The sequence below is a fragment of the Pseudopipra pipra genome, chromosome 4, assembly GCF_036250125.1.
Source record: "Pseudopipra pipra isolate bDixPip1 chromosome 4, bDixPip1.hap1, whole genome shotgun sequence".
Taxonomy (NCBI): Eukaryota; Metazoa; Chordata; class Aves; order Passeriformes; family Pipridae; genus Pseudopipra; species Pseudopipra pipra.
This window is the reverse complement of record NC_087552.1, coordinates 7,934,095-7,953,834: the sequence shown is the minus strand read 5'-3', so window position 1 is coordinate 7,953,834 and position 19,740 is coordinate 7,934,095. Positions and strand designations below refer to the sequence as shown.

The 19,740-nt window shown below is 37.3% G+C and overlaps 1 long non-coding RNA gene across 2 annotated transcripts in view; it reads right to left on the bottom strand.

The window, feature by feature from the left end:
- The window catches only part of LOC135412720 (uncharacterized), an 86,081-nt gene that overhangs the window by 13,355 nt on the left and 52,986 nt on the right, over positions 1 to 19,740 (bottom strand). The window contains exon 2 of one of the 2 annotated variants that reach the window (XR_010429911.1): positions 15,405 to 15,512. This is a non-coding gene — a long non-coding RNA (uncharacterized LOC135412720). Of the gene's footprint in view, positions 1 to 8,798; positions 9,392 to 15,404; positions 15,513 to 19,740 lie in introns of those variants that run through there. The other variant, XR_010429912.1, reaches the window with a different exon arrangement.

Genomic DNA, 19,740 nt, shown 5'->3' with positions numbered 1-19,740 from the left:
AGCTCTCATAAGCCTTACCTCTTTCCATTTGTTATTATTTACATTTCTAATTACTAGTATATCCTATTAATGATTATCTTAATTATTACTAAATTGATCACTAAAATATGAATGTTCTGTATTCTGTTTATCAGCACGTACAAACTATAGAGGTCTATGAATGAGAGTACTGTGTTAGATATTCAGAAATAAAGATGGGAAGGAAATATTATTGGCCCATCAACCTTCCAGTTTTCAAACAGCTTTCCTCATTCCACATTGCACTCAGACAGAGCTTTCAACTTCTCATAAAAATCTTGACAGAGTAATAAGTCCATATTTTTATCTAGCCTTAGTGCGTACTATGTAAAGAGACTGTACATATCTCAGAGAAGATGTCAGACCTTCATATATCACCAAGTATTACAACAAATGTCTGATTCTTAAGAATAAAAGATGTAAAGATGACACAAACACATTTTCTATTGTTTCTCATCCTGCACATATACACCGACATTCTTCATAATTTGTTCTTAATGCTGCAATGACTTCCTCATTTGAGAATCAACTCTCAGAAATAAAAGGTAATCAGTGTGGCTTTATCACATCCCATTATTTCTAGAAGTGGCTGCCTATCTTAAGTTAGAACAAGGCTTCTTCTTTTACTTCTTCCACAGAACTCTGTCATTTTCGTTATATCTGTGCTGAATAATATTGATCCTTTTTTTAATTTAAAAATGTAATAGTGTTTCAAGTCAATTCCTGCCAGATTACTCTTCATGTAGAGCAACAGAGCTATGCTAATACTTGATGTGGTAACAATGCAGAATTTGCTCAGATTTTACTATTAGGAGACATTAAACTCTTCAAGTGTGGTATGCTAATCTTGTTCTAATTCTTCACTCATCTCTTATGAACCTTCCTCCATTCCCTAAATCTGCTGACAATCCCATGCCACTGAATATTATTACAGTTCCTAGAATTGTTCAGGATATATTTTATCTTGCTCAAGGAGTCCTTCTGATGATACGAATATGTACATGGAATATCTTAAACTGATTGGCAACCAGTCACCTTTTCCTCAGTCAAGACAGCTATTTAGTATTTTAATATCTTCTCTTAAAAATGCAAGAAAGAATGCAGAAGTTTAACACCGCCTTTAAAAGTTCTGATTTTCCTTCCTACTCAAGCAGTAGTGTCTATGCTATGTGCTAATCAAATACCATTCAGTTAAGGGGATGAAATACCAGGCTTACTTAAAGAAGCTATAAATAAAGTTTATTTGTTTCAGTAAGGACCTTAGCAAAGGACAGGTTGCTGTCTTTGGTCGTGCTGGGCAGCTTTCTTACTGCTCTTAATACTGGTTTCGTGATAACTTCATAAATTTCTCATGGGTAATCAACCTGGGAGCCAGGTGCTGTGAAAGCTCCTTCTCCCACTGAGTGAGCACAAGTCATGTCAGCCTGTAAACCGCTCTGATTATTAACATGAGCCGCACAACTCTCCTTAAAATCTGTGAACCAAATGCTGTATTGAGTCATTGTTAGAACCATCTTTAACAGTGTCTTCCAATCGTGGGGCATGAACAACATGTGTTACATAAGGTTTCCAAATAGGAAAACATATGGGGCAAGGAGACACCGCTTTCTTTAACAATCTGCCTCAGTTCCTTCATTGCCTCATACAGCAGCCTTTGGAACTGAGGGTTTTGTCACGGTCTGTATATTATGAGACATGCATTTAATCACTTCCCAGTCCTCTGGTCGTTATGCCTCCTCCCGACACCTTTCCCATCTGCTTATGGAAACATTTGTGCCTGCACCTCCATTCTCAGTCTGAGGGATGATGGCTGACCCCTCTCCAGCATCCTCCATTATCTCACCCCTTACCGGACCAAGGCACCCAGTCTCCAACAAGGGCATGTGAGAAAGTGGCCACTGGACCAGAAAAGAAGGACCCTTTTCTGCTGCGTGGCTTGGACAAAATGGCTGTGAGGCCAGGAGAGATGGACCCTCTTCCACCACATGGCTAGGGGAAAATGGCAGTCCCCCATCAGCCACGCAGACGCCACATGGCCGCAGCTCTGCAGCCACTCTGTGACCAGGTTCACCCTGCATACATCCGTCTATTTCGCGGCAGGAATCTGGGAACCGCCCTCTGGTAACAGTCCTGTGGTTTGAATTACACATTCGTGCCCGCAAAACCTTGGCACATAGCTACCACCCACAACATCCCCCTCCCATCCTTGGCTGTAGGAATACAAGACTGACTCCGAGAACATACTTTCTCCTTCCCAAATTCTCTCCTCCCGTGTTCCCGGCAGTTCCTCTCCACCCCCATCTCTGTGCCTTGTCTCTAGGGGAATTCTACGTCTGTCGGGGTTTGTGAGGGGAACAGGAGGGTTAGCGTCTATTTCCACAGAGGGATTGACTCTCCTCTGTGTGCCCTTTAAGGCTTCCATGACCTCCATCCAGGTGGTAAGGTTTCTAAATGCCTCCACATCTCCCAGCATTGCTCTGTCTCTTAAAGTCTTCCTCATTTTTTGCCAAGTAGTCACACTTAGAGTCCCCGGCCAGGGGGAACCCTGGTACAGCTTTGCTGATCCATTTTAATAGCTCGACTAATTTGGTTTCTTTAATTTCTTGCGAGTACTTTTTAAGTATTTGGCTTAAGGCTTCAGCATTTTTCTCTAGGTCTCGGGAAGTACGCTTCCCCATGCTCTCTGCTTACCTGGAATCCAATCTCTGAAGCTGTATTATCTTCTTTTTTCCTTTGTAACTTGATTCTTTTAATATAGGGTTCCTTCCTACCACAGGATTCCTTCCGACCAATTCCAGGTACTAGGCTTGCAATTCTTTTTAGGAGCTCCTTTCTTTATGTGGTCTAACTAGGGGGTGTTGCCGAAAGACATCTGTGCCTGAAGTCTCTTACTTAATGTCCCTGTTTGGGTGTCATTTGACGGCACTGTTTGCACGGACCGAGGTGCCTGGGGTAGCAACTTTATTGAGAACAACAACACCTTATATATGAGGTGCAAAAAGTAACAAATGATGTTTAACCAATCACATACAATTCCATGGAGCACGTGCAACAGAGTACCAGGAACTACATTTCCTAGGATGCCTTTTGGCACTCTTCCTGTGACCTACCTACCACATCAATCTACTTCTCAGAGGAGTAAGCAGCATGAAAGATAGCTCTGTGAATGACTGATTGACATGGAAAAGATCATTTCACGAAGATTATATTGTATTCCTAACAAGACCAAAACTGTGCACTAAATTACTGTTATGATAATTACCTTTGGCAGGTTTTGTCTTATTGTTGAAAAGCAATAGTAAGGTACCTTAAGAGGTACTTTACAAAGCATCATCTCCTTATAAGGGCTGCCCATGTAACTTTGACAAACATGAGCAGCACTGTACTAGATGATATTTAATGTCCCTTCTGAGCCAAACCGCTACTGAAAAGCAGGAAAAGAGAATGCGCCCTTAAGATTCACATGAACAGAGCCAACAGCAAATGAGGCAGAGGTATAACTAGTCAACAACAACCAAAGAAACATTAGAGTTGTGACAACCCTCAACCAGCAGGACAGTGATGGATTTCCAAATGCTGGCAAAGGCCCTAGGAGAAATACAGACTAAGAGACCTAGGCTTTGGATATGTGTTGATAATATGCTCTTTTTCCTTTTTGCAACACTGTTTCCAGGTTTGTAATAACCTGACTGATATTATACTTCCATAAAGTGAACTAGAATGATTTTTTACCACAGAAATTTGCCTAGTCAGCAATATTTTCCTTAATTAGATTTGAAGGAATGTCAGCTTGAGAGCAGTAGATCTATTTCCAGGACATACATACTTACTTTGAGTTACACATCCTAGAGATGTTTCAGATTCTCAGGAGCGGGCATAATGTTTTAGCACCCAGCTGATAGAGTCAAATTTATGGATTTATGATGTCAGGTATTAAATCAGAGGAAAAAAATAATGTCCTCTATGTGATGGAAAAACCTCTGATTCTTTGTGGAAAAATAAGACAGCTTAGAATTTCTGATATATTTTGAAATTCTATTGTGTAGTGTCTTTTTTATTTGTTTGTTCCATTTTTAATATTTGCTCAAATAGGAGACCAATTTATTTTAAATACGATAGAATGACAGTGACCAAAATGGGGTAATTTTTTCAAATATTCTACTGAGTTTCTTTGATACACCTCTAAAAAAGCAGAACACTTATTCTATACAAAACTCCCCTACCAATACACACAGAGGAGAGGGGGAGGCAATAATGCAGAAGAATGGCAACATGATCAGAGGGCTTCTCTCCTGTGAAGACAGGCTGAGAGACTTGGGGTTGCTCAGCTGGAAAAGAGAAGGCTCAGAGGAGCACATTCCAGTACCTAAAAGGGGCTTACAAGAAAGCCAGAAAGGGACTTTTTACAAAGGCATATAGAGACAGGACAAGGGGTAATGGCTTTACACTGAAAGAGCACAGGTTTAATAGCTTTAAGACAATAAAAAGAAATTCTGCACTGTGAGTGTTATGAGGTAACAGGACAGGTTGCCTAGGGAGTCTGTGGATACCCCATCCCTGGAAGTGTTCAAGGCCAGGTTGGATGGGGCTTTGAGCAATTCTATCTAGTAAAAGGTGTTTCTGCCCAAGGCAGAGGGGTTGAAATTAGACGATCTTTAAGGTCCCTTTCAACCCAAACAATTGTGTCATTTTAGGATTTCCACCTTAATTATCAGGGTACAGGCTATCAAAAGCTTTTAAGAACATCCCAAGACACAACAGAATCAAGGCTTCACAATGACCCTTTCAGATAATTTCTACAAGGCTCTGACTTACCCAAAGGCCTTCTAGAGCTACAGTGAATACAAGGAGGGTTTCATTCCTGAGAACACTCTGAGTTTAGACTATAAATTTCATCTGAGTATTCAAGAAGACATGGAAAAATGAAAGCAGTTTTCATCTTTCAAAAACTTATTTAATAAAAAAATAATAATACAATTATTGTTCCCTCATTTGAGAGAAACAGATGTTTGAACAGTTTTCAGTACTTACCACAGAATTTAACACATGCAGCTTATTTAGATCTTACATAATCAAAGGATTTTGAAATCTGCTTTTAGAATGAGCACACCACTCAGCTGGGTAAAGATCATATCAAACAATTTTATCACATAAACATATGTAAACAAACAGAAAAAATAAAAAAAATGAAATTCAAAAAATATTTCTCACTGTGGTATCATGGAGAAACATGCCCTGAAAGAAAATGGATGAAATCCACATAAAATTCGAAATTATATCAGTCACTGTTATGCTTACTCTCAAATTCCTTGTTAGTTTCATAGTACTGAATTTTCACTCCAGTCTACTTGACCACATATCCCCGCAGCTAACATATGGATCCCATCTTTGTTTTCCCCCAGTTCAGTTCAGTTACCTGAATACTGACCCTGCTGCAGACATCACTGGTTAACCTCCCATTCGGGATAATCAAACACAGCTTTTCCTCTTCAAGGACACCAAGCAGCAGAATACTGTTTTTAAGAAACATGTGTCTCAAAATACGACAAGACTGCCTTAAAAAAACAAAAAAAAATAATGCATATGTGCATTAGAAAATCAGTTCATTCATTTATGCTTTGTTCATGAAAAGGAGCCACAAGCAGTTATTCTTGCACCTTTCCAAGCCTATTTGAACATTCACTTAATGAAAAGATGAATGACTAATGAGCATAGGGTTTTGATGAAGGACTTCTGTCCATCATACAGGAGACCGTGTTCTGGGACCTAACACAGAATCATAGAATGGTTTGGATTGGAAGGGATCTCAAGAATCACCCAATTCCAACTGCCACTGGCAGAGACAACTTCCACTACACCAGGTTGCTCAGAGCCCCATCCAGCCTGTCTTTATACACCTCTAGGTATACTCTGGTTTTGTTGTCGTCACCTCTACAACTGGTAGTTTTCAGAAGAAATATAAAAATATAAAAATATCTCCGAGCCACAGGTACAGACTTTAATTCATGGAAAAAAAGGCACTGCATTAGTTTCCTGAAATACTTTTTGTGTGTGCAAACTGTAACACAATATTCAGCTGTATTCATTCAGGTATTCTAAGCTTATTGTCCTCATTATAATATTAGAAATTATTTTAATATGTTTCATCTCAGACTACACACGTACAGGTTTGCTAAAATCTTGCATAACTGGGGATCAGCCATACAGAGAGGAAAAAGATAATATAGTGCAGATATTTGACTGTCAAAGAAGTGTTCAAGTTGTGTCTTCTGCTCTCTCTGCCTCAGCTGCAAGGCCAATTTCTGCAATGGCCTGATGTTCCTCTTCCAATCTTTGTTATTCTACAATCCATTTATGTTATTTCTATAACTGAATTCCCCAGTCAAAGCTCTGACTCTCCAAGAACAGAACCTCTACATATACACTAGAAAACGAGTACTTCATTCAGTTCCTATTGACAAAGAGGTTCCATGCTAATGTCTCAGCACTCCTGGCTTCAAAAGGAACAGTGAAATTCTCAGTGTTCAAAAATCTACCTTCCAGATCTGGTGATCCTACCCGAATCTATCACTGATAAGCAGCATTGCTGATATGATAATTTCTTTTATTTTTTTTTTCCTCATTAAACATCCTTGAGAATCAATGAATACTTTGAGAGAGAGAATAAACCGTTACATGATAAATGAAGCAGGTTCTTATAAACATGATAAAAGTTTAAAAATCATAAAGGGTTCTCTACAGGTGCTAATTTTACTACTTAAATGAAATTAATAAGACTCTCCATGAAACAGCAGGAGATCCTTAGATTACATGAGTAATCAGCAAGAAAATTTATTGTGGATTCACTAAGCAAAAAGTGTTTATGTAATGTATGCAAAAGTGGTATTTTATTCTCCACAGTGAACAATTCTGAGTCCTTATAATAGAAAAATATTTAATAGCTTGAAAACTCTTGAGGCATAGTTTTAAAAAGTTGTTCAACTGTGATTAATTCAAGTCATGACAAACCAGTAATGAAACAGGTCTGCCTTATTTTATATTCAGTAGGATGAATTATTAAAATAACTACTTAAGGTTAAACAATGGTTATAAGAGACAACGGAAAATCCAACTTGATGTCCAGGAATGTAAGAGTTAGAAGAGTGGGATTCATAAATGGGGTGGTATATTAATCTGAAAAGCTAAACTGTTTTACAGATAATGTATTTATTTACATGACTACTTATTTCTGTAAACCTCATGTATGTTTTATGAACCATTTCAGATGAAGAAGTTCCAGCAGCAGATCCAAAGAGGAAATACTATCCTATTTGTGCTATTAAATTCCCAGCAAATTATAGCATTCAAGGAACAGTGTATAGCCAAGCTTTACTAATTTTTCAAAAATCTTTTATTACAATGTACCATGGAATCATGAGTTTGTGTTCAATACTTGATATTTAATATTTATTGATTGCTGCAATTAATTGTTTTTGGTTTGTACCTTGGGGCTTAATTAACTGGACTAAAAGTGTCAATACACTGTGGCTGTTCAACTGACCCACAAATGAAGCTAAATAATGCTTTACTGTGACTAGTTATTAATGTTCTGTCAATGAAACAAGCAAGGGGACTGCATGGGTCAGGGAATTAGTAATAACAATCAAATACAGTGCCTTTAATTTTTAGATTAGCTGCTCAGCACAGATTACCAGTAGCTAAAATGACTGTAATCTTACTAAGGACCCTGATTTACTCATGTTGTATGTGTTATGTAAAATGAGATTACTGATAACAATGTAGTGCTTAAAGACATCTCATGTCCTGAAGAGAGGCGAGCAAACTGCCCAGCTTTGGAACCAACTGAAAGGCACATGGTGTCTTGGTAGAGTGTTAAATCAAAGCAAACACATCTTAGAGACAAGGCCACAAATACTAGCTGGAGCTAGTGAACATGAAAATGTGTTCCCATGGCTTTTTACAAATGTTCCTAATTGAATCTGTGTCGTATTCCATAGGCCTATAGTTCGGGCAACGGCAATATACAGTGTGGATATATCCACTAACAGTTCAGGAAAGAGTTTTTATATCAAGTAATTTGGGGGCTGATCTACACTGTGACTTCTGTAACTGTTCATCCCATTACAAGATTCTAACCCAGCAATGTAAATAGACTCTCTTGCTGCACTTTTCAAGTGTATAAAAAAGGAAAACCACTATTTTGAGAGCTTTGACACTTCTCAGGAATAGTATGTTAAAGCATATGCAAATAAAGATGCTATGTTTGTTGAGGTCAATTGCTACACCTTCTTTGATAGCAATATAAATTTGTAGAAGTGACAAAACTTGGCCTAGAACATGAATTAAAATCCAGTTTCCCTGCTTAAAATATGACTTGCACATTAACAGATCTTAGCAATCATAACTTAGTAATTTCCTATATCTATTCTATGCAAGTCCTTCTAGAGTCATCACTTGAAAATGCAGACACATATTGTCACATATTGTTTCTAAGATCTATTTGGTTAATTTACCCTAAACCAGAGATGTTCACAAATTGTTCATCACTAACCAGAAGGCTTAATGTGAAACTTCATTTGTCAGTATTGCAGGTTATCCATGAAGTTGCTGCCAATCTTTGGGCATCAATATGACAGCAGACTATCTTTTCCCAGGCTTTCAAGATTTTCCCTTTCCTATGTGCAAGGCAATTTGTCATTTGTCAAATTCCTTTCAAACTTCTGCATCTCTGCCCTTATCAAAAGACAGCATTCAGCTACAAATGTTCCTAAGCCACTTACTTTTGAAAAAGCTGACTGACTTGCCACGGTCCATGGGGGAAAAGGGAAATGGGACCGAGCACTGCAATAAGGGTTCTTGGCACAGTCGAGGATTCGTGCAGCAATGCCACTTTATTCAGGGAGAACAGGGGTTTAAATAAGGTAAGTCTGAGGGGAGGATCCAGAACCGGGGAGGAGCAAGGGACTGACAACCCAGGGAAAAGTGTGATAGGGAGACAGGGAAAAGGTGGATGGAACTTCGGAGTCTCCAGGGGAAAGGGCTAATGGGAGCTCTCTCTGCACTGCAGTGAACTGTAGCCAATCAGTGGCAGAGGAGCGGGAAAGCAGGGGAGGACAGGGAGACAAACAACTTTGGGCGGGAAAATCTGAGGGAGAAAGGGGAAAGGGGAACAATATGGAGGTATAACAAACTTCATAAAAATTTAGCAATAGACTGGGGTACATAAAACTTCATAAACGCACAACAATAAACTGGGGAAAACTGGGGAAAACTGTCAGTCCGGTAGATGAATTATCCAGTAGGTGGCAAGTCCATTTAGTTTCCGTATACGCTTCTCCAGGCAACATATCTTTCCCACTTTGTTTTTTCATCCGCCACACTGACTTGGTTATCAAAGTATCACAATTTGCTCAGAACTTTGGAAATCTTCCTTTATGCCAAGGATTAGTGTTTTCATGACTCTTGTCTCCAAATACCTTACCATGTTGAATCTCCTTTTAAAATCACTTCAGCCTTCCTTTTAAAATTACTTCAACCTTATTCCCTTCCCTCCACACACCAACACACATGTACATATTTATATGTAATATTTATACACCTATAGGTTTACTGGGGTTTATCTGATACAGATTTCCTGCAATGCCTTCAGCCATTTTCTCCCTGACTAGAGGCAAATCAGTCTCACTAATACTTCAGTTTACTGTTTAGGGACAAATACTAATCTTGTGTTCTGGGCAAATAAAATCAGTCCACCTTCAATAATAAAGCATTATATTTGCATTATATAACATCTATAAAAAGACAGGTCACACAGAAAGATTAATAATTTGTAAAATATTTATATTTTGAAGCGAAGTTTATGTTTTTTATATCTCTGTAAACACAAATGCAAGACACAAATCATGCTCTTTAACATATTCCTCTGAGTTTTCTGAGACTAGATCAGATGGAACATTTAAGTATGAACTGCTAAAGCACCATGAAAACCTCAGCACTGGCAGATTTGCTCTGTCTCCTCTGCCAAAGGGTGGGCTCATATTCTTTACCCTGAAAGCATTCCACACAAGAGATGAATGTGAAATTTAGTTTTCATAGATGATACATATATACCAAAAATCCTTATCATCATTTAATCTAATCCTGATAAAGAACACAGTAATTTCTATGCTACATTATTTATATATTAATTAAAGAGGCTAATGAAGTAGGCTCAAATAATTATATCCACTCTTCCAAATAGATATCTTTGAGTCCTATTAATGTTAGTTCAGCATCTGTAGAAGTGACGATACCTACAAACACATACACACAAATTTTGCACCACGATGGGCTAGTTCCATCCTTTAATGGCCTCATGCTATGTGACTGCTCTGCATAATTTAAATTCTTTGGCCTCTTCTTTATCCAAGCATTTAGGGGAAAAAAAAAGCCAAACCAAAACAAAACAAAAACTACTTTCAAGTTTTCAGCAATGTCTACACTGGGTGATGTAGAACAAGCACAGGGATTCCCATGTTTGAGTTCAACCAGACCAGTAATATCATCTGGAAATGGTATTCATACAGTGCTCTGCCAAAAGTGCTCTCTCTGAAAGTGCATCTCTCTGCCTGGGATAATGAAAAAAATAGACAGCCAAATGGTATGTACAGTGCCTCTGAGAAAGATCAAGACATTAAAAGCAACAATAACCACAAAAGTATGCAGACAAAATCCGAATGGTCACATAAAGTAAGATTTGGAACAGAATTTAAAACTTGGCAGAGTTGCAACTTTAGTTTCTTCCTTACCTTCCAATATATTCCTTCTATCATATATCATTCCATAAATTTGAGTATATGATGTGGTCAAATTAAAAACTGTACAAGCCCTTTAAAGAAAAGAAAATAGGCCTAAGCACTGAGAATTTTATAAGCAGCCCAACATTCCAGTTTCCAAAATCCCCAAGGCCACTTTGAAAATCTCAGTCTAAATGTTTAGCCAAGTTACTATCTGCTTTTCTTTCAAATTGCAAATCCTAGCTGTTCTCAGAATTTCCTGATGCGTAACACGTTTATCCGTGAAACATAATCTGTGGTTAGGATGAAACCTTTGCCCTGTATTTTCTCCATAGATACAAACTGTCTGTCAATATCCTATAGCGTTGCTACCATTCAGCTCACATTGCAATTACCAACCCCTGTACTTTAGGATTTAGGAGGCTTCTGAAACCAACTTTTTAAAGCATTTTCAGCAATATGAAAAGCATTGTTTGTTGATTTCAAGTTTTTTTAATATGACACAAAAGAATGTGAGGTAGCTACAAACACGAAGTGCTGTGGAAAGGAAGCAGGCATTTTAGATAAAAGTACTTAAGATTAATTTAACATGCACAGAATTTCCCAATTAAAACTTTCACGTTAGCACTGCATTTTAAACAGTTAATCTCCTAATGAGACATCCCTAGCAATAAGAAGTGAATTGCAGGACTGAAAAAGGCCCTAAGGCCTGCATCTGGAAAAGGCTGTGCTTTGTAAATGATGGATTTATGCTGCTGTCCCAAATTCTGCGATGAAAGAGCTGCGCTGCCACCTACCGCCAAGATGTCTTTTCCGATCAGGAACTGTCACTAAAAGTATCAAAGCACACACAAAAGAAAATGGTGTAACTTAATTCTTTATGCACACAATTATTTTTTTTTAACTATAGTAACTGGAAAGGCTGATTGCTTATTTTCTGTGTCTTTTCATCATAATATGGTAAAAGCAAAAGAAAGCTGTGCTGAACAACATGGGAGAGCCTATGCAAAAGTCTGTTTTTTTCTCTTTCTCTTATTCCCAGATATTCATGCCTTTGAATCCTGGCTGACCTGCAGTCATCTCTGCTAATGAGTCATCCAATGTTGCAGTTGACTTCTTCCCTTTCCTTAGGGACCAAAGCCATTACCTCTGTGATGTGCCTGATCTCTAAGAGTCTAGATGTGAAGGAGTCTTGCACAGCAGCTCACAGCACTGCTGTGGAGGTACTGTCTTAATTGAAAATGAAGTTTTACTGCATTTTCCTTTCAGGGTCTTTTTCAACAACTAAACTTGCAAATCAATTAATGTTTTGAGAGCAGCTACTCTCTTTCCTAGTAGAGACAGTCACTACCAATTGCTCATGAAATACATTTTTATAAGTAGCAGAAAACAAAAATAATTAATATTTTAGAATGCAGAGAAAGACACTTTAATAGTGAACTAGGGAAGAGAGAACATCAGGATTAATGAATGTCAGCTGTGCTCTGTAAATTCTAGCCAACGTGAGCAACCATGGATCTAGGATTTGAGATACAGTAGCCTATAACTGTGTTTTTTCTGCTCTTTGCCCTAATTGAATATACAAATAGCATTATAGACATATAGGTAAGACAATTCCCATCCTAATGTTTATAGATATTTGGTAACATTAAAGCAGAAGCCAATTCGAGCTGCTGCTAGGAAAATCACAGCATTACATATCATCTGCAAGCACCCCGGGGAGAAAAATATCTTCAATTCACTGTATGTCAGTGGTGTCTCAGACTGAAGTGATAAACACATACTTGAGGAAACATGTGCCTTTCCTACAGCACCATCAAAAAAAGTCCAAAACAAGGAAGACAGCTTAATTGCATTTTTTAAGACTAGATTTTATTCTTTTTCTAAGACAGAAGCTCCTGCAAGATGCGGTGAGATTCGCTTGTTTGGTATCTGGGGAATAAAACTCCAGACATCCCAACACCACCTCTTCTCTTCTGCCTTGAGGCCTAGCAGTACTCCACATTTCAAGTACAAATTCAACTACCAAATTTGTGTGTCTCCATTCTGTGTCTTTTTAGATTCATAATATGGTCATGGCACCAAAGGATTTTTGTGTTTGGGCCTTAGAAGCGAATTGTTTCTCTTTTAAAGCATAAATATAGTACAATGATCCTTGAGAAAACATAAAGTTCCATACATTTGCACATGAAAAGTGTCCTTTCACTTTTCTTTTATCAAGAGAGTAGTTCTGAAGAATTAATTCTGTTAAAAATTCTATTCTATCTGTTACCCTAAAATTAAAATCTTGTATTTTTATGTTTGTCATCTTATGTGCTTTAGGGTTTTTACTGCAAATACATCCAAAGTTTTTGTCTCTATTACAAAACAGTGGCAATGGAGGTAATAAAAAGCAAACAATTTTTTGTTCTGTCTTTATAGAAATGCTACCTTTTCTTCCCATTGGAAATGCATAAAACATCTTCCTTTCAGCAACAAGCCCAGATGAAAAGTTTTATATAGCATACTACGTGGCATTAACAAAGTTGTATTTTATCTATTTCTTTTATCCACTGTGTTTATCCACTTTAATGTAATTGTTACCTTCAGGAATAGTAGACTTTTAAGCCATCTCTACAAAAGCCCTTCAGGCAAAAAAACTAATCTAATTAATTATATGTTTTCATGTTGTCTTTACACAAAATCATCTGACAAGACAAATACATAGCAAGAGAAAAACAGAAACAACTTTAGGAAGACTAATCTACCCCTCTGCATTTTCAGTAGCTGCTGTTTGGGTTTCACTCCTAGTTGGGCAGACTATTACATACTTAGACAACATCAGTTGTCACTTTTAGATATGTTAGCAAGATGTGTCCAGGAAAAACATCTGAGCAGTAGCATAAAACCTTAATGTCCTATAACACAACAAGTATTTAAGTGGTGCTTGATTCAAAAGTATTTTGGATTTCCATGTTAATCAAAAATATTGAATTCCTATCTCTACTTAGTTTCATAGAACTGGGCTTTTTTTCCCCCTCTGCTCTTTGTTATTGCCCAAACTGACTCTCTTGGTATTCTTTCTCTTTCAGTGAAGAAACATCCAACAGTATTTGAGCTGAACCTTCATGTTCAGTGGTGCCCATAGTAGGAAAAATAGGCTGTCCATTTTAAAAAGAAATTACAATGAATGTGAGAATCAGTGGAGAACAGAGGAAAAAAATCTATAGGAAAATTATGAAGATTCTTTTGGCAAGCAAACGAATTTCTAACAAAAATTATACGTATTCTTTTTTATTACTATTATTGTTTGGGAAGGACCTCTCCTGCAATACCTTCTCTTTTGTAAGTACTGGAAAAACAAAGAGAAAGGCCAGAATCTCAGATGCTCTAAATTATGAGACTTGATGGCACATAACAGCACTGCTGTAATGGGAAGCATGATTAAGCAAAATCTTGATGTACTACAGTTCAAAACCAAGATTTTTACTGTTTGCTGTGAACTTGAGAATTCACTTAATGAGAAAGCTTCATTAACACACAGCAGATATGCTGTTATACAGGCTAACAGAATAAACCTCTGGCTCTCACATAGAGATGAAACCTTTCAGAGCCCTGGTGCCACTTTCTGACAGAGACTGAGTGAAGTACTGCCCAGCTTCCTGATGGTGAATGACAGGATGTCCAAATGACAACATGGCAAGTTAATTGAGCAAAATAAAGACACAACCCTCTGAACGTCAGAGGTGTGAGAGACTGCATTCAAATCTCACTGGATTAGTTGTTGGGTCAAAACTAACCCAAGTGTGTGCACTGGGGGAGTGGCCAGGTCAGAAGCCTCATGGCAGTACTTTACTCCTGTTTCTTCTCTCCCTTTACTCCTGTTTTTTCTCTTAATCACTTTCCTTTACGCTATTCTTTATTCTTTCCTTAACCTCTTGTGGATAACTTAAAACCAATGGATTGTATTTTACTAAGTGTTGTGAGTTTTGTCATGTGCTTTAGTGAAATGCTTCTGTCTTAACTAAGTATGTTGTGAACCTTTTGCCAAAACACCTGTTTTTTCACTAAATTAAAAGAAATCTCTTGAGAAAAAGTGTATGGCTTTTCTCTTTAGTGACCTCAAGGTATTAAAGAACCAAAGGCTCTCCAATAGTTTGGTGGAGACTCTTGAAGTCTTAAATACAAAAGTAATAGTCCCAGTAAAGCTTGAGGATTCAGGACTGAGATCTTACAAAAGGTTAACCACATACAAAGAAACATCCAGGCTAACAAGAATGCCACACTACAAGGCTTTAGTTGTAATTTTTCTTAATATTGCTACACTAATTATAACCTGATCCCTACTACAATAATGAACACCGTTGTCAACTGTTATGATTAAATGTGTTGGCTGACTAGCAAAACTCTTTTATGTCTTTCTCTGCTCACAAACTCTATTACTGGTACTCTCAGATAAAAGCTCATGAAGTATCTGCAAGATCTGTATAAATAGTTAGAGATGTGCTAACTAAGAATTTGAAGTTCTCTTTTATAAATACTTAGTGGCAAGCCTGGATCATTTTAAGGCATTTCTTCCTGAAAAAAGCAGCATAGCCAACAAAAGTATGGAAAGAAATGAAAACTGCTCACCTTTTACACAGCATCTCTGTTTACTTGGAGATTCAGATTGGTGTAGACTTTTACATATCCTCCAGTTCTGCCCTCCTCTGAGGCAATTGTTTCACCTCCACCTTGGTCCTACAGATAGAAGAAGGGTTGCATCAGGATTTCTTACTCAGGAGTTGATATCTCTTGAGGAATTTAATTTTGTTTCCTGATTATTTAGGCTTCAGCTGATTAGGTAAATTAAATAGCCTAATGTCTCAGAAACTAGTGGTAGATTTAGTAGTGAGTACTGTCCCTCATTTTGTACTAGATGCTCTATTTTGCACATTTATACTCTTGATAAGGATCCTCAAGGAAAAAGAAGAAAGATAAAAGAGTATGCTTTCAATTTTCATTATCCACTTAAAAATGAGGTCCTGTATCCTAAATTCTTTACCAACAGACTTCTTTGGTTTCTGATCTTTGTGATGATTTGGAAAAAATAAAAATGTTCAAGAGCTGGAAAATATTCCAGATATAGAATCTATTTTCAAAAGTAAGAATGCAGCTCAATCCTAGACATAAAAATAGTTTTGATATTATAATGTCTTTAAGTAAAAGTGGTTAAGCTTAAACCACCATAGTTTAAGGAAAAGCACTTTTTCTTCAATTTTTTCCCCACTGTATTATGCACAGGGAGTTGCAATGAATTGTTCTTGACATTAAAGAGAAGACGATCAGTAAAATGGTCTTCCCATTTCCAGATGCTGGCAATAATAGTGCAAAGCAATACAATGTACGTATTGACATGATCTTTGTGAATATCTGGCAAGTATGGAGCATACTTGAGATGAAGGCAGTCTCTGCACCACAGTTCTTCCAATCACAAAGAAAGCAGAGATTGAGACAAAGAAACAAAACCCTCAAGTGGTAACTCTGCAACTGGGAGAGATAGGATACTGTTGAGATGAGTGATACCTTTGAAAAGAGACAAAGTTAAATTGGTATTACTTATCCACATACAATGATTTTATTTACTGGTTATACTTGTGCCTGGTTGGTTCTTACACAGTCATCTATGAAGCACTTCTGCTGAATGTAAGTGACCCTCAGAGATCCATCTAATCCTCAACTACATCAAACAACATGTTAGATTTCATTTAATCCTCATTATTGTACATTATCAACAGCTTGACTTAGTTTTAAGTTTTGCAACTGTATTGATGTATAACGAAGTTTATGTGCCTCTTACTTGGATAAGCATTGGCGAAGGGTGTGCTGGTTAGACACGGAACACTCATTTGTTTCCAAGTTGAGTAATTTCAGACTTGATATCAGCTGAGACTCTTCATTTCTGAGAGGTTTTCTCCCACAGCTTGATCAATCTGCTATGACTGCTTACTTGCCAGTTGAATTATTAAACTCATGGCTAAAGTTTCAGTCCAGTGAAGAAGAGCTGTATGAACAATGCAAACTGAAAGAGCTCCCAGGCTAAAATAAAGAAACAAAAAACCCCCTACAGTGTTAAACGAGAAAAGGAAGGGAATTATAAGCTCTGAAGAGATTTTTCTCACCCTCTAAATAAAACTAAATATTTCAGAGCCCACAACACAATGAGGTTAAATAAGGTGGGAGCCTTCCACCTCATGCTTGAGAAACATACATGCTAAGATTATTTCTCTTTAATGAACCAGCCTACATTGACCCATCTTTCATCTAAAGTATATTAACATGAGCCCCTTTACCCCAGGAACCTTTTGTGGAGAACAGGCATGAGTACTTTTTGGAAAAGAGATTAACCATGGCCAGGATTGACAGAGTACCTGAGACTATAGCCTAAGCTCTTTATGACTCATTCCTCCACCCTAAAAATATAATATAAAAATATTATTCTTGAAGGAATAAAGTGAATGTCAAGAAAGTTTGCCAGAATTTCTTCTAGGTAGTTCTGTCACTTTCTTTGATCTTATGGCCTAAAAGACCACTGGTTTTTGTTGTGCCATACCTATGAATAAAGATTAAAGGTGCCAAACCGCATTTGTGGGTTACCCAAAGCACTTGCTTTGCAAGAGTTCCAAGAGTTGTGTTCTAATACACAACAGGAAATAAAAGCAGAAACACCCACCAAAAATAAGATAGTGTTGATAAATGTACTATCACTTACAAGACAAAAAAATTTGAAACATAAACCTGTCATTTTATACTTAACGATGCCAGACTGAGAGGTCAAGGTGAGGTGAAAACATTATATTGACAAAAATATCTTTGCTTCAGTCTTTGTATTAAAGTGCTCTTCAAGTTTTACTGTACTAAATAAAATTGAGAACATTATTTCAATAGCATCACACTTCTGGGCAGAAAGGAACAATATATGTTGGAGAACACACAGATGGACCCGCCTCTAGAGAGCCCAAGTACAAATGAAGCTTCTTGGTCTGCTGGCAGGAACTCCTGAAACAGGTAGCCAGGGTATGACATAGCCTTTCGATAGGATGAATCCCCATCCTGCAGCTCATGGAGGACTTCAGCCAGGCACTCCTCTATCCTGGCCCTCCAACCTCAGTTCCTTTATTTAACCCATGGTTTTCAGAATCTTCATACACACAACATTGTTTTAGTGTCTCCTTGTTGTCTACAGGTTATATTTATTTTTAGTGTTGTGCATATATGTCCATGCAAACGGACATGCCTATCTCATATTGGCTTTTTTAGCCATCAACACGCTTGCAACAAACGTGGGTAAAGCCCTTCCCTAATCTTCGTTCATGAAGCCTAGCCATGAATATGTCCAGGTCAGCAGCTATTAAAAGCAAGAAAATATATTCTGCGCTGGAAGAGCAATTTTTCCTCCAGTAAGACAAATGGTCAGACTCTGCTTTAAATAATCTAGGTGTCCATTGTGCTATAATATGAGCACTGTTTCTAAATAATGTGTAGAAAAACTGTAAAGCATAATCTAATATATTTTCAATCCCTCCAGATCCTCATACAATCACTTTAGGATTAGTTTTAGACTTCTAAAAATATTAGATTAAGCACAGATAGTGAAAAGTCATTAATTAGCTCAATTTTTTTCATTTTATGAAGCTCTCATTTTGCAAAATGAGATACAACGAAGGATGACGAAATGCATGAATTGGTATATTAAAGATATTCTCATCACCACCAATACACTTTTTTTACCAAAACTGACTGCAGTCCTAAAGCAGGAGTAGCTATCAGGAGAGAAAGTTTGGTCTCACTACAACAAAGCCCTTAATTTAAATTTTTGTTCTTTTCCTCCTTTCTCCCTTACACACATTTATTCACCTTCCAAAATCATGGAAACAGAAGTATCTTAGGATAAGTCAGATAGATTTAAGAAGTGCTAAGAAGTACTTAGAAGAAAATCTGTGCCAAATCTGCAGCTTCAGAAAGTTCCATAAGAATCTGGACATCTGAATCCTATGGAAATGTTGTGTTATCTTAATTATTAATATTCTATATGGATTGGTTATTAATTGGTATTCCTATATCGTGTACAAGAATGGGCACTCTACCTATTAAGTCTGCCTGAGACCTCCTTTTAACCAACAGGGTTAGTGGGAAGTAGCTGACAAACTGAAATTGATGCATTGTCTCACTATATTACACACAGGGTAAATTGTTTTCATATTCTGATCTTAAGTCTTATTTTAGAAGGGGCAAAATCTTTTCTCACATGTACACAGCAATATGAGAAAAGAAAACCATGATGCTCTGCATCAAACATAATTAATACACATTTAATATGGAAGTTATTACGTAGTAATAGACAATCACACATAGACAAACACACATTAATTTCTGTCCCTTTCTATGCGCTAATTAAATAACATCCTTTTAGAATTTGTGTTTCTATTAATGCTTCTCAAATTGAAAATCAGAACCATTCTTGCAAACATGTCAACTTCTGCAATGGTTTTCAGACAGTCATCTCCTGAGAGGTGGGAGACGACAGATGCTGATGCACAGTGCTTTTCTGTTGTCTCTGGGCTTATTCACTTGCATGCATTTATGTGTCCTGAATCATCATGCAGTGACAATACAATTAGGATGGACTAAGATTCCACTGTATATAGGCTTCCATCAATTAGTTTCCTTTTTTATATGATTTCCTTGTTAACTTTGCAGAAGGCTCAAAAATACCATAGTCTTATTAGGCTATAATAAATGTGTACATAGAAGCCATTTTCTAATATAGCATCGCAAATTAAAGAACTAGCAGCACTAAGCATTTGCAAATACGTGTTCAGTTATAGATGCATCATGCTGCATTTGTGACTTATTTCACTTTCCATAAACATTCAAATGAACACATTTTTCTTCACACAAATATGCATTAAAAAATGCAAAAAGCGAT